This window comes from Wolffia australiana, chromosome 9, assembly GCF_029677425.1.
Source record: "Wolffia australiana isolate 7733 chromosome 9, ASM2967742v1".
Taxonomy (NCBI): Eukaryota; Viridiplantae; Streptophyta; class Magnoliopsida; order Alismatales; family Araceae; genus Wolffia; species Wolffia australiana.
The window spans coordinates 9,414,457-9,422,763 of record NC_135843.1 but is presented as its reverse complement, the minus strand read 5'-3'; positions in this window follow the sequence as shown (position 1 = coordinate 9,422,763).

Sequence of the window (8,307 nt, the reverse complement as noted above, 5' to 3'; positions counted from 1 at the left end):
AGAAGAGACAATTTAAAAGAAGCTAATAGGACACATGAGGGCCATGAGTTCATTGTTGAGCTTCTTTATATCATCTAAATACAATGAATGGGCTCCCTGCATGATCGATATGAAAGTTGCCATGATGTAGTGACTATGGTAGTAACATTGGCCTATTATGTCCATGATTATCTACTGCAAGTGGGATTAGGCATAATTAATATCTTCTATGTCTCTTGTCTAGTGGATACCTCCTTATACAATCATGTCATTTTTACCCATCATCCTTTATAATTAACGAGGGCTAATAAGCCACATGAGACTCATTTGATTACAACATACCCTCCCACCAGAAATCTTATAGGATGCTCTTATTATAATTCATGGGTCAAATGATTATGACTCCATATGGGCTCTCAGGCTAGACAAGAAAACTTATTGTACACCTTTGGGACAATATTCGAGAACATTTCACAAGGACTTGGGGAAACCTCATGTGGTACCCATCCATCCTCTCTTGGGTATCCTTCTTCCTTTGGTGACCCCTAGATCAGGTGATCATGTCGCCCTCAAATTCATGATCATATGAGCTCCAATGACACTGTTTCCCAGTATTGTGAGATGTTAAAATTACAGAAAACCTGTCATCTAGTAAAATTGCTACGAAAATTTGGCCCAATTTATCACAAATTGGCTTCCTACACTCCAAAGATATAAATATATGGTATCATTAGAGTGATTCAGGAAAATATTTAATTCACCATCACAATTTAAGGGTACCCTTAAACACATTATCACATTAAAATTACACCTTTGTGAGCAAAAGTTGCGATGTTTAGGAGTGAAGAAGAAGACTATAATAACTTAAGGTGGTGCCCTTTTAATTCTTATTACTGATAAAATGCAAAACAACATAGAAAACCCATGCATACCACATAAATATTTGGTTCATATTGTCCATATTTGTACGTTATCATGAGTTAAATTATTTAAAATAGCATTTAGTCTGATTTGATGAATTTTCTGGATTTTTTTGCTATTTTTTCTGATTTCCATGACATGATATTCATAGAAAATAATTATTCAGGAACTAAAAACTAATTATTTTCAATTATTAAAGGCACTAAATGATTTTTCTGGATTTTCTCACATTTTCTCAAATCTTCTAACAACTAAGTCTTTACGAAATAATTTTTGAGACAGAAATAATATTCTTTTGGTTTACTGAACATTTAATACAATTTTAGAGTAAAATGAGGGTCTACATGTCGTTTCGCCAGGTGTGATGATCAAATTTCTTTATAATCATTGGGTTTAGTCCTTTTGTGTGTGCCACATCAGCTTTGACCTCATGATTTATATAGGCAAATAAAAAATTATGAGTTAATCATTGGTCCTCTTCAGATTTCAGGGCACGTGGCATAGAGAGATATTCTCAAGTTGCATTTAACTGAAAAGGCAAAAGGGCTTGCGAGGACCAATGAGAAAAAATATTCTCTTTTTGTAATAAATCAACACAGTTTTTGAACGCGCAGAATCATTAAACCTAATGAACTCACCTAACCGCAATGGTTTCACCATCAGTGAGAAAAGGATGACACATGGCGTGACCACAACCATGGATCAGGTATATTCTCTCCCTCTCGCACGTAATATAATGACCTTGATTTCTGCATAGGTAACACATGGATGCATGGATTTTCAAATAACAAAAGGTCCAATGAGGAAGATGATTGTGCATATATTTCTTGGTGAACCAGGATTCAAAAACCCTAAATGTATTGGCAGCGACTAAAGGAGAGAGAAATAATGAAATCGGACGGCTAGAAATCAATGATTTTCAAACAGGAATATCAGGATTCAGAGTACTTTTGTCTTTTCCCCTCTTGCATCCATATGGTTGGATTATTAAAATTAGGTCAAGAAGAGGGGGAAACAACTTAAACTTGCCCCAACCATAATTGGGAAGGTAGGAGAAGACATGCTTCTATAGTAAAATATTATCTTGGTTCTTGGCCTGATTTTGTAAGTTTCTTGTTCATCTTTGAGTTCCTTCTTGAATTTTTTGAAAATGCTAAGGCATGGGCAAAATATTCATGCCCTTAGAGGATTTTATTTGAAGATGAAGAGCACGTTATTGAGTCTAGCTAAATGCACAAACAGTAGGGCAACATTCTGCTATGTTCTTCAACACAATTACCATCTCAGATTTTAAGATCAATTTAGAATCCAGTAAAAAGAACCATCTCCCCCAATTTTACCACCTTTTCTATATAGAACGAAGAGTGGATTGTTTTAAAATCAAAACTCTATCTAGAATAACTCTTGTTCAAATCTCAAAACAGTACTCACTGATTTTGACTATAAATTGAATTTTCTGATCATTTCTTTGAGTATATATATAAGTAATTCTGCATTTTTCTTTTTCTTCTACACTTTTAATAATAATAAAAATTACTCACAATTTTATACCTAGTTTCTTCTGATGACAGCAGATATGTAATAATAAATATGTGTTTTATGATTTATATTACTATCTGTACCAAGAATATAAACAAAAATTATCACTTATTCATGTTAAAAATGACATTAACATTCAGTTTTGTAATTGGTCCTAACTAATGGTTTAATGATTTATGAACTAACCCCACTTGATTCCCTTCAATCAAGTGGTTTATTTTTCTCATGATTTCCTTGGAGCCTCATTGGAGAAGAGATGGACCTTAAGCACAATGAAGCCCACTATGGAGCAGGCCCAATCTGGATCCCAAAAGGAGGTTAAGCGCAGTCAAAGGAGACACATATTTTAAAGTGGTTGGTGTTTCTTTCCTAAAAGGGGCACGGAATTGACTGGCCAGATTTCAGAATCCTGACAACACATTCTGATTTTGTCACATTGAAAATCTAAGATCCCTAATTATACGCCTTTTCTCCCACATTGTAACTGTCCCTGAGTTTCTGTCCCAAACTTTTTCTTTACAGCCTTAAGACCAGCATTGTTTCTTGGATCCACACTATTTGAGTGTCAGGTTGAATGAAGATGGGAATCAGATCATCATATTTGGAGAAAACTGAAGAAGAATGCATCTTTGGCCTAAAAGGGAGCGACACTGGAAGTTTGTATATTCTTGGAGGTTACCGCCTTTCATAATCCATTTTTCTGGCTTTGTAATTATAAGATGTCATAGCCAAGACCCAGGGATCTCCAACGCCACAAACGATGCTAAGAAATTTGTCCTACAACTCAAGTTATTACTTTTTTACTCAACCAGAAAACCAGAGATCTGCTACACCTCTTTTGGTAGTGCCACGTCAAGTTTAGGGTACTCCTGCGAGCAAACCCTAGAGTCATCTACCAAAAAAATCAATCGCCTTTTTAAGAAATTATTGTTTTATTTATTAACATTGCAATATTTAAATAAAGTTTCTCAAAAATACACTTAAACTTATTATCAACATAATTTAGGTTTCTATCCTTCATCACACTTGCTCAAAAAAATATTACTTCTTGTGGAGTTATTTTTTTTTATCTAAAAAAATTTACATATAATCACATGGAAAAATATTTTATTTGATTTATGGCTCTCTATGGCTAGCCGCTTTCTGATAACTTGCAAATTAACATCATTAATTGATGAATTTTACATATATTTATGTGTTTTAATGACTATATTTGCATGTTATCATATAAAAATAAAGATAAATGACTTACACTTTGATTTTGTTATTATTTCTAATTGTTTATCATTTTTTACATTGAATTTAACCTCATTTCAGTGAAGAAATACTTTTTGCAGGGCCTTAAATACTTTGCTTAAGGTTGGTAAGGGTTTTCCTAATTTTTTTGTAATTTTTCCATATTGTTATATAATATTTTGACCATTATATAGCCAAGAAATGATTTTCATATATTTAAATAATACATATTTAATTTATTTGGCATTTTATAATGTATTTATATATATTAAAGGGCATCCACGTCATTCGCCCGAAATTCGGGCGAATGAGTGGATAATTATTATTAAATAATAAGAGAGAAAGAGAAAGATTGATTTTTCTGTTTTTTTACGGCCACCGACATGCACGTGCGCAGCGTGCATGCGGCGTCGAGTTGCCGCGTGCACTAATGCACGCGGCAATCGACATGCACGTGCGCTTAAGCAACGTGCATGCAGCATCGAGTTGCCGCATGCATTAATGCACGCGGCAACCGACATCCCTTTTGGAATCGACGTTTTACGGCGTCGATTTTCCGCGTACACGCGGAAATCAACGCCGTAAAACAATAAAAAAATAAAACGGTAAGCTCACTGCTTTTTTATTGTAAGACAGGTCAAAAATTGCGGCTATCGACTGCGTATTATTAAAATTCTAACAAAATGAAAAGTGGCTTTTGTCTTTTTGTGTTTTTTAAAGCTTTCAAGGTGACGTCGCGTCTTCATAGCCGTTTAAAGATAACGATTAGTTTCCAATCATTGCGGTTGACCGATGCGGACAACGACATGTCGACACGTGATCCGAGGATGGGGAAAATGAGAAAATCAATGCCAGCCAATAGAAAAAATCCTATTTTTTAAGAAGATAATAGAGATCCAACGGCCCAGATTTTTCCTCACTAAAACCTTGTTATCTTGAGATCTAGACGTCCAATTGGGCTGAAATTTTGAGAGTAGGTTTGTCTTTTCTCCCTCTACAATCCAGACGGTTGGATCTTTAAATAGAGGTCTGGAGAAGGGCAAAAACACTTTTGGAGGCTCTCCCCAAGCATTTGGCTAGGAAGGACACAGGAGGGGTTCTTGAAGTCGACAGATCTTGCTTTTGCACTCAAATTTTTAAGTTTCTGATTTGTATTTCAATCATCTTCTCGAACGATTCTAACACGCCAAGGCATGGGCGAAATGAACGTGCCCTAGAAGTTTGTTTTGAATGAAATTAGCACTTTATTTTGATTTGGATTCAAGATCTGATTTTTTATCCTTAATTCTACATCAATTTGAAACATTTCTGCTTCATTAGATTTTTAATTTAGGGTCGGATTTCATCTTTTCCCCAAATTCTTCACTTTCTCTCTCTAGATCAATTTGTCTAGTTTCTCTCTCTATATTTCGATTTTTATTGTTTAGGAATTTATTTTAATATATAAAAAACTTCCAAATAAAATTTGATTAAAAAATTCGTCCATCTTGAGGTCCAATTTAAAAATCCCTTTCTTGATTATTTAATTCCCAATTTTAATTCATAATTTTTTTTTAAAAATTTTATAATAATTGGGAAATTAATAATCTGAATTAATCTGATCTTAAAATTAAAATATTCCTATCTTGAATTTTCTGACCGAAATATTTAAAATCAATATTAAGTCTTACTTAATTTTGATTAATTAAAGAATATTATTAAGCATAATTAAGATTTATTAATTGTAAAATTTATTCATCTTTGAATTAATTCATTGAAATTGGATAAAAATTCTTATTTTTTGCCTCCCTGTGGTTCGACCCCTTGATTGCTCTATATTCTCTATATTTAGTGATTAATGGAAATTATAAAATTTATTGTATAAGTCGAAACGTAAAATCAACGAAAAAATTACATGCATTTTTTAGGCTTATCACTTGCTCAAATAAATACTTAGTAAGTAATTAACAATGATGTATACCCTTTTTTGGGTTACCAGCCTCCCTTCAGATCGACCCCTTTCTTGTTCTCTACTTGCTTTATTTTTGCAAAGGGATATATAAATTTTATTTAATAAGCCTAAAAACTAATGGGACAATTAAATTTGTGGTTGATCACACCATTTCAGGCTTATCAACTACAAACCATTTACTAATTTTACTTTGTTTTTATTATTTAAGAACTACAATCAGATTCTAAAATCTCGTGAGTTTTAGATCTACGTGCTCTCTTGCCCTGATTGTGTATATGAGCATAGGGAATGTATACTCGAGCACTCCTTTGATAGGTGAGAAACCACTATCGATCGACGGGGCCTACAACTTACCCGAGCCTACAAGAAGCCCTTCACACTGCACATTTAGTGAACAACTCAAACAAATGTTATCTTCAGATAATGAATACATTAAAAATGGTCATCCCATAACTACTAGGTGTCTCATGGGAGTGGAGTCAAGTCTTTTCTCATTTTCTTGAAGGCAGCCCATGACCGATCAGGAAGGAATGAGTAAACACAACCAATGGTTGAGGGAAGCCCACAATCAATGTAAATCACTTTACACACCTGAAGCAACACATAAGTAGGGGATCCTAGCCGCATGGCTCACATCATGGCCCAAAATGTGGCTAGTGAGATGTCATCCACCATTGATGAGCTTCCTAAAGCTATCTATTGAGGGTGTCACTAAGGTGAACCTAGGACTATGAGAAAATATGGGGATCATCATCTTCATCTTATAGCATTTCTATGATGCCCAAACTAATACAACAGAAAACACTATGGTATGACAAACGATAACTAATTCTTTATTTGAAGCAAAAACTTCACAATGTTGCCTAAGAGCTTCACTCATGTACTTAAGTTGATATACTCCCTGTAAGTAATGCCCCTTTAGTGCTTTGAGAGCCTCTAGTTAGAACATTGATACATCTTACGGGTGAGTTTCTCTTCGTTCATGATAAACAGAGATCAGGTTAATTATGCCAATTAAGATTTCTAATTCATTAAAAATATTGATAATTTTATTTATCAGCATATGACGAGTAATTGTTAATAATGGCATGATGGATGGTGAAAAACCTGCTCTATCATAATACCCTACCAAAAATGATAAATAAATTTAGTTGAAAAATATTACAGATTACACTGACCTCATCATCACATCCCCAGAGGGCTAGGGCTGATTTCTCCTTGTGAGTGTTGATAATATCACCACTCCAGCTCATCACCCTCAAAACTCTACAACAGAACCAAAAAATATGTTTAATCAGAATATTAGATTGTGAATTATAATTAGAAAGAAATGTCAATGTTAGCTATTTTACAATGGTAAGTGGGGCCATTTGTGAGTCAGAAACCATAGATGGACACAGGAGATAAAGATTGAGCTAACCCTTCAGAGAAAAACTCACTTTCAATCTTTAGATTTGCCATTCTAAATTTCTAGAACGGGCCATTGATTATTAATCTCATCATTAAGGATAATTGGCACAGCACATAATCCTACGATTTGCCAAAGATAATGTGAAAAACCGCATTAAAGTATATGTTCTAATCAAGATCTGAGTGTGCCCTCAATTTTGGTCTAAAGTGGTAATCATTTGCATGAAATTCCATAATTTATACATCATATTTCCTTTGGAAATAATGCCAGAAAGCGCTTCATAATACTAGATGCGTATGCTCAAATTAGAATTTTATTTGCAATTATCATTTGGCACCACCTCAGAGAGTTAAATTAGAATGCTGACAGGTTGGCAAACCATTCGGTCAACTTACATACTTGCACTCTTTTTATGTCTTGAGTAGCATGGAACAGCCATTACCTCTACCGCCTAAGCATGTTGGCCATCTGAGTATTTTGCACTCTCATCCCAAACAATATATACTGATGGTGACTTACATGGAACTAAATAAAGACAATCTGTAAAGTGTTACCCCATTAAGTGTTGCTAACAGTAGGACACATACTTGAATAGGCTAGACAGTGGTTCTTCCACACACATTTAGTATTCTGAAGAAATAATATTTCCTTTGGTATTTGTCAACAGACAAGGGCTTCATGTCTCCACATTTATTGATCATTTCCTCAAGTCGGGGCATTTACCAGTTTTTTACAAGCATCAAATGTAAAAGGATTAAGAGAGGTGATGCGGAAACTAGGATTGTGACCAAATCAATAGTGGCCACTTGTAAACTACCATATTCCTCTTCCCCTTTTATTTCCTCCTGCACTTTAAGTGCAGTCTTGCTATTCTCCTTTTGCCTACATACTCATGGTACCTCACAACCATGAACCTGGCTTTTACATCAATGCAACCCCTAAGAATGGTAACTAGGGATGAACTCATTGATTCTCCTATTTTGCTATTAAAAAGATACTTTATACACATTCATATTGTTACTCCATAAAAATATTTCTTATTTTATATATTAGTTTATGATAAGTAACGAGAAAATATTGTGCATGAAATGAAGCCCACATTACCCTGAAGTTTTTTGTGAGCTAATGTGAATTTCATGGATTTAAGGAAACTAATGACAGCTATTTGATAGAGTTCAGTTATTTACGTGTGAATATATATCTTTAAGTTTTTAGATTAATTTCTGGAATTTATGGGCTTATCAAATTACAGAGTATGTTTGTGCATTAA